The sequence below is a fragment of the Procambarus clarkii genome, chromosome 17 (genome assembly GCF_040958095.1).
Source record: "Procambarus clarkii isolate CNS0578487 chromosome 17, FALCON_Pclarkii_2.0, whole genome shotgun sequence".
Taxonomy (NCBI): Eukaryota; Metazoa; Arthropoda; class Malacostraca; order Decapoda; family Cambaridae; genus Procambarus; species Procambarus clarkii.
This window is the reverse complement of record NC_091166.1, coordinates 27898685-27906977: the sequence shown is the minus strand read 5'-3', so window position 1 is coordinate 27906977 and position 8293 is coordinate 27898685.

Genomic DNA, 8293 nt, shown 5'->3' with positions numbered 1-8293 from the left:
ATCAATAACAGGGACACTAAAACACCTCACTTACAGGCTCAGACACAAACGCCCGACATATCCACTCCATAGATGGCGTTGTAGTCTGAGCACCACCTCACCAGAGGTCAGCGGCGGCGGTGTTGAGTGCTGAACGGGACTGGAAACTGGCCCTCGTAGCCAGTACACGTCGTCCTCACCAGGTGTCGTCGTCCGTTTGGAGGGGGTTTCGGGAGCTGACTCACAGATGGCGCGGTCGTCACTGCTCCGTGCTCGGACGCTGGATCCGGGTCCGTAACAGTCACATCCACTGAGGGTTTTGGAAGGACGACACCGTGCCTAGGACAAGGAGCAACGCCTTGTGGAAGGGGCGAGTGGGGGAAAATAGTGATTAGCTCAGCGCCCATCGATGAACCAGGATTGGGGCAGCTAAACCTCAGGGATTGGAACGGCGACGACGCGAAGGCTCCACGACACCTGAGGACCTGTGGAACGTCCTGGATCGTCAAGGATCAACCCAAGGAAGCGTGGGAACCTCACACCATCGAGGGACAGGCGTCGTGAGCCAGGAATGTAAGGTAGATCATTTTCCCTCCCATTACCCCCTTGTGTGAGTAGGCTAGTTAGGCCACAATAGTTACTTATGTATGTGGCAACAGGACATTAATACCTTAATAGTAGAATAGGCTGCAAGGCAGCTTGAGTCCAGGACTGTCAGAGAGGACAGTGTGTATGGATGGCAGGACAGTGAAGAAGAGGCGCCGACGTGGAGAAGAGGCCTTCCTATGAGAGAGTGTGGGACTCCTGCCTTTCTGCCCAGTTGAAGGAGTGTTGGAGGTCGTGGAAGAAGAGGTTGACGATCTTCAGACTTATTATCCTTATTTTCATATTCCTGTATTACTTGTGATTGTATGTGTGATCATGTAATTTGCATCAGTAAATTCACACTTTTATCACTGTGTTTAAGTGTGCCTCCATTTATAATATTTCTCTATGAGCATACACGAAGGTTATCACAGTACCACCTAGGGAACACAACGTTCTCTATAGAAGTTCTTATTGCCTGGTGAGTGGTAAAGACAGCACAGACTTACATAAAAGTGTACCCTTAGCCATCCGATCAGTATCAGGGCCTGAATGGTGGCAACTATTAACGTAGTGGCTATAGAGAGGTAATGCCACACAGACCTTCCTGGGAGAGTACCCTGGGCCAATAGTCTAGTAGCAGATCTATGGGAGTAGCAATCTTCTGGCTACAAACAATATATAATACACCTACTGAACTGCATTGCTGGGGTGCAGATATAATAACCCAGCTGGCGACCTTGTTAGGAAGAAGATAGAGAAGACAGGCAAGAAAGGAGTTCCTGCAACCTTTTTGTCTGGCAGGCAAGACTCAGGGAGGTTATTATTATAAGGTAAGCCTGAGTCTTCCTTCACTCCTCCATGGGTCTAGGCCGGAACTGTTAACAGCAGTTTCCCCGTGTTTGACTGAAGGGCTTCCAGGGTGAATCAGTGGCACCCCCCCCCCCTTTTGTGGTGGAAGCAAAGACCTGCGGAGGTGGGCATTGTTGGTCCTCTCCTGTGTGACCAAGGAGACTCCGGTAAATCCCGGGAGTCGGAGGGGCTGAGTATTCGGCCTTTTGAGCCCCTAGCAGCTGAGTGCTAGCAGAGCCCCGGCCCACCCACCTCTACGTGATAGAGAACTGGCGACCTTGCCAGGATTCGAACCCCGGTAGCCAAGAACTGGGAACTTCGCCAGGAAGCGTGGATCAAGCTACAGTGTGGCCCAAATTTCAAGACAAGGTTGCCAGGGTACTAATACTGTGTGGCCAATGAATTCAGTGGTACTGTTACTCAACCAGCTAAGGGACTGAAACGGTGAAATTAGTGCCTACTAACTTGTCTGTGTTGTCGTGTATGCTTGATGATATAGAGATGGAGGAAGACAGAGTAAAGAAATTTATTGACACAAGGGACGAGAGAATTTTGGAAGAGTGTACCAAGGCCCAGCTCCAACAAGTGGCAAACCACTTTGGGATCAGGTTGAGGACGACTAAGGTAGCGGAGTGAAGGACAGAGATCATGGCACAGCTCACAGCTCGAGAGGAGGCGACGGGAGAGGGGCCATCTCAAGAGGAGCCGTCCCGAGGAGAGCCGTCGCAAGGTGAACCGTCCCGACTAGGGCCACCCCAAGCGCCTACCAGTGTGGAGAGAATTCACAGTGAACATGGGAGCAGTGGAAGGTCCAGCTGTAGTAAGAGGAGCCTGCAACTGGAAATAATGAAGATGCAACTGGAAGCCCAGCTGCGACGAGACGAGAGAGAAGCGCAAATGCAGCGAGAGGAACGTGCGGCTGAGCTGCAGCGAGAGGAACGTGCGGCTGAGCTGCAGCGAGAGGAACGTGCGGCTGAGCTGCAGCGAGAGGAACGTGCGGCTGAGCCGCACGCAGGAGAGAGACAACTGTGACTGGAGGAGATAAAGGCAAAGAAAGAAGTCGAATTGCGTCGCGTTGAACGTGGTCTGCCCTCACTACCTGCACGACGGGATGACCTCAAGGTAAGGGAACGTGACTTACCTACGTTCGAACCACAAGAAGCTGAGGCGTTCTTCGAACACTTTGAACGGATAGCAACTCTGAAGGAGTGGCTGGAAGATGATTGGGCTGCTCTGGTCCAGGGTAGGTTGACTGGTGAGGCCCGGGAAGCCTATAACATGCTGGACCTAGAGGAGTGTACTAGTTACGACGCGATTAAGAATGCGGTGCTCCACTCATTCCGGCTGACTCCGGAGATGTACCGGAAGCGGTTCAGAGAGTGTACAAGAGCGTCGGGAAAGACTTACGCCGAGACCGCCAGGGATATAGAACGGAAATTCCTACGATGGTTGAAGGCGGAGGAAGCGGAGTCGGTGGATGATATCAAACGACTGATAGTCATGGAGAAGTTTATGTCAGTGTTCCATCCTGAGTTGCGAGTAAGGTTGAGAGAAGCAGGTATTAAGGACCTGAAGGCTGCAGCGGACCGAGCCGACATGCTGGAGGAGGCACTACATATCAGGAGGGAGGGGCCGCCCAGACACTCGCCTTACCCCAGGTCGGGAGGGAACCTTAGGAGTTCAGGAGGAGCGAGGATGGGTGGGGACTCTCCCAAGAGTAGTGTACCCAATGAGGTAACCCAGTTCAAGAGCTCAAAGGACGCGGGGAGGAAGCCCCAACCTGTGAGCAGTGGACCTAGCTCGGGAGCGAGTGCTGCTGGCCGGGAACCGACGACAGAGAGTCCTAGGAGGACTCAGGGAACCTCTACCATTGGTGCTACCAGGAGGACTGGTAGAGGATCGCCTAGGAGAGGCGGTCGGTGTTACAACTGTGGGGGACGAGGACACCTTCCAAGGGAGTGCGGTCGCCCCAGGCACGGTGGAAACGTGGCTTTCGCGAGGATGGAAAGCGGAGAAGCCAACGATTATTCAGGTGATATGCCGGTGATGAGGGAGAAGAAGATACACCCCTTTGTGTGTGAGGGGACAGTGAAGATAAGGGGAGCTGATCCTGTGCCAGCGAGGATGCTGAGGGACACTGGGTCCGACTTCACCCTTGTTAGTGAATCCCTCTTCCCCGAGTACTATAGAAGTTCCAGTACAGGGGAGGCCCTGATAAGGACGTTGGGGGGACAAGTGAGGATGCCCCTCCATAGGGTGACTCTTAATTCAGACTATGGTTGTCAGACTCTCTTGGCAGGGGTCTGTGCTTTACTGCCGAGGATGGACGCTCAGGTGATCCTAGGGAATGACTCCTGTGGGGGATGTGTTCTCCCGAATTTGATTAAGGGTGAGGAGTGTGTACAGTCCTATCGACAGAGCAGCAAGACGGGCGCCAGTAGTGGCGAAATGGAAATTGCGAGAGTGGCATTTCCGGTATGCGCAGTGACGTCAGGACGAGACGTCAATGAAGGTGATGTGAGCGGATCCAGTCACGCCGAAGAGAACATGCCGGGTGACCTGGGGCTCGATCATTTGTTCCGAGAGGAGGCCAGAGGACAAGCGACAGGTGAGGAAGCGTCGGATACGAGTGTCCAAGTTACTCTCACCAGTCCTTTAGGTATTGACCGCACCCGTCTAGGTGAGCTGCAAAAGGAAGAGTTTCCTGAGTTGGTACGGGATGCGGAAGGAGGTCTCGCTGGACCCAAGTCACCGACTCATTTCTTCGTGGAGAAGGGAGTGCTTATGAGGCAGTGGAGGCCGGTTAGGGAAGAAGTGGGCGATGATATGCTGAGAGTGAGGTATCAGGTGGTGGTGCCAGCTCAGTACAGATGCGCGGTGCTAAAGCTTGCACACACAGTGGATCCCGCGGGTCACTTGGGAGTAACCAAGACCTTAGGCAGGCTTCGGGAACATTTTTATTGGCCGGGCATGGACGCGGATGTAAGAAGAATTTGCAAGACGTGTTTCCCGTGCCAGAGAGCGGGGAAGAACGTCCCTGCCATCCCGAAAGCACCTTTAGTTCCAGTTCCAGCATTTGGCCAGGCGTTTGAGCGCCTAATAATCGACGTCGTGGGACCATTTCCTAAGACAAGAAAAGGGAACAATTACTTATTGACTATCATGTGTGCTTCGACGAGATTTCCAGAGGCAATCCCAGTGCGGAAGGTGACATCAAAATGCGTCATGGGACACCTTCAGCGGTTCTTTGCTTGGGTAGGTGTGCCCAAGGAGATCCAGTCCGACTGTGGAAGTGTTTTCCAGTCGAGGTGGTTTAGGCAGGCTATTGCGAGCTGGGGAATACCCCAACTACGATCGTCTCCTTATAGACCTCATTCGCAGGGAGCGATTGAGAGGTTCCATTCAACTCTGAAGACCATCTTGAGAGTGTATTGTGCTGAACAGGGAGCGGAATGGGATGAGGCTGTCTGTCCAGCCCTGTTCGCGATCCGAGATGCTATAGTTGAGTCTCTGGGATTCTCTCCATTCCAGCTAGTGTTTGGGCACGAAGTAAGGAGGCCGTTGTTGATGCTGAAGGAGCGGATGACGGCGGAGAAGACATTAGTGACAGTGGAAGAGTATGTGCGAAGATTCCATGATCGATTGAAAACGGCGAAGGAGCTGGCTGGTGAACACTTGAAGACAGCGCAAGAGAAGATGTCGATCTGGTACGACAAGAAGGCTGTCCCAAGGGAGTTCGAGGCAGGAGCCCGAGTGATGATGTTGCTACCTGGGAGGGGTAGAGTGACGGAATCACGCTTTGGTGGTCCATACTCGGTTGTTCGGCGTGTGGGTCCTGTAAGTTATGAGATCAGCAAGCCGAATCGCCCTAACAAGACACAGGTGTGTCATATCAATCGTTTAAAGCCATACTTCCCAGAGGAGCAAGAGAGTGCGGGAGTGAAGGGAGCAACACAGTCGCGAGAAGGGAAATTGGTTCTGTGTATGGAGATGAACCAAGTGTTGCCAGCGGAGGAGAGAAAGTGGGCCCGTGCCGATGGTACGCGCCTGTCGAATACAGAGAGTTTGACACACCTAGAAGACAGGCTGCGTCATCTGGATAAAGGGAAAAGGAGAGAACTAGTGACCCTGATAAGAAGGAACAAATCGCTTTTCACGGATGTGCCCCGACGGCACAAGAGTGTGGTGCACGAGGTGGACGTGTGCGGAGGAAAGCCAATCAAGCAGAGTACTTATCGGGTGAGTCCCGAGAAGAGGAAGATCATGCGACAGGAGGTGGAATATCTGCTAGCGAATGATCTCGCTGAACCCAGCAATGGTGAGTGGAGCTCGCCCTGTGTGCTGGTCAAGAAGAGTGACGGATCATATCGTTTTTGCACTGACTATCGTAAAGTGAATGCCATAACCGTGTCAGATCCTCACCCGATGCCCCGAATAAGTGATTGCGTCGACCAAGTAGGAAATGCAAGGTTTGTCACCAAGGTCGACCTGCTGAAAGGGTATTATCAAATCCCTTTGTCTCCGAGTGCGAGAAAGATCTCAGCGTTTGCTACTCCAGACGGATTGTACCAGTACAAAGTGCTTCCGTTTGGTATGAAGAACAGCGGAAGTTGTTTTCAGGGGATGATGAACGAAGTGCTAAGAGGGATGGAAGGCTGCGCCGTGTATATAGATGATATAGTGGTGTACACCGATAGCTGGAAACAACACATGAATCGACTGACGGAGTTATTCCAACGGTTGGAAGAGGCGAACCTGACCGTTAATCTGGCCAAGAGCGAATTCGGAAAGGCCCGATTAGAATACTTAGGTTTCGTCGTGGGTCAAGAGGAAGTGACTCCAGTAGACCAGAAAGTGATGGCAATCAAAGAATATCCGAATCCCAGGACGAGAAAGGAATTGTTACGATATTTAGGGATGGTTGGATTCTATAGAGGATTTTGCAATAACTTCTCGACAGTGGCACACCCTCTGACTGAATTGCTATCTAAGAACGTTAGATGGAAGTGGGGGGAAGCATGCCAGGAGTCCTTCAAGAAGACTAAGAAGTTGTTGACTGAAGCGCCAGTGCTGATTTCGCCCGACTTTGAGTCAGACTTTATCTTATACGTCGACGCTAGTGACGTGGGGATTGGAGCCATGTTAGCTCAAGAGAAGGACGGAGTCCACCGTCCAGTGGCATTCTACTCGAAGAAATTCGAAAAGTACCAGAGGGCTTATAGTACAGTGGAAAAGGAAGCCTTGGCCCTGATCCTGGCACTGAAACATTTTGACATCTATGTGGGTGGAGCTACTAGACCGGTGCAAGTGTTCACCGATCATAACCCCTTGACGTTCGTGCACAGGATGAAGAACACGAACCAAAGGCTGACAAGATGGGCCCTACTGTTCCATGAGTACTGGCTAGAAATCAGGCACATTAAAGGAAGGGAGAATGTGGTGGCAGATGCCCTCTCCCGGATTTACTAACCGATATGACTCTTATTTTAAGGGGAGGGGTATGTTACGGTGCCCTCTCCTATCTCTTTCGTTTGCCTGCTTTAAGAGTCATATCAGTTCTCCCTACTGATTCTCTGAGGTTCAGGGAGTCTATTGACATAAGTGGCGACCAGACCGGCTGCCGGTTAAAGGAAGGAAGTTACATTATAAGTTGTAAATAAGGGGAAATTGGCGCCCTGTTATAAAATGAAAGAGTATCCCCTAATGCAGATATGACCTTTTGGAAGGGACACTAGCCGATCGCGGATTGGCCGACTTAGGTCGCATGCGACCAATCGGGGCCTGCCGTGACGTCACCGAGTGCCCCGGGCGGCGCCAACGTCAGAGTTGACCCGACCTTGGAAGCGACAGGACGCGCCTCGGTCTGCTCTCAAGGATTAGAGGCTCTACAAGCCTTTCTTAGTGGATTAGTGCTGGCTATTGCAGCCCATCTCATGTATTGGAGACCCCGCGCTTCTGGGAAGCGAAAAGGAACCAAGTTTATTGAGCGAAAGAGTGCCAAACTTGGAAAATATTCGGCGACGACGCTGGGCGGCGACGCTGGACGTTGGGGGGCCTGGAAAGGTGTGACGGGCAAGCCTAGCTGTGACTGGATCACATCCACTGAGGGTTTTGGAAGGACGACACCGTGCCTAGGACAAGGAGCAACGCCTTGTGGAAGGGGCGAGTGGGGGAAAAATAGTGATTAGCTCAGCGCCCATCGATGAACCAGGATTGGGGCAGCTGAATCTCAGGGATTGGAACGGCGACGACGCGAAGGCTCCACGACACCTGAGGACCTGTGGAACGTCCTGGATCGTCAAGGATCAACCCAAGGAAGCGTGGGAACCTCACACCATCGAGGGACAGGCGTCGTGAGCCAGGAATGTAAGGTAGATCATTTTCCCTCCCATTACCCCTTGTGTGAGTAGGCTAGTTAGGCCACAGTAGTTACTTATGTATGTGGCAACAGGACATTAATACTTTAATAGTAGAATAGGCTGCAAGGCAGCTTGAGTCCAAGACTGTCAGAGAGGACAGTGTGTATGGATGGCAGGACAGTGAAGAAGAGGCGCCGACGTGGAGAAGAGGCCCTCCTGTGAGAGAGTGTGGGATTCCTGTCTTTCTGCCCAGTTGAAGGAGTGTTGGAGGTCGTGGAAGAGGTTGACGATCTTCAGACTTATTATCCTTATTTTCATATTCCTGTATTACTTGTGATTGTATGTGTGATCATGTAATTTGCATCAGTAAATTCACACTTTTATCACTGTGTTTAAGTGTGCCTCCATTTATAATATTTCTCTATGAGCATACACGAAGGTTATCACAGTACCACCTAGGGAACACAACGTTCTCTATAGAAGTTCTTATTGCCTGGTGAGTGGTAAAGACAGCACAG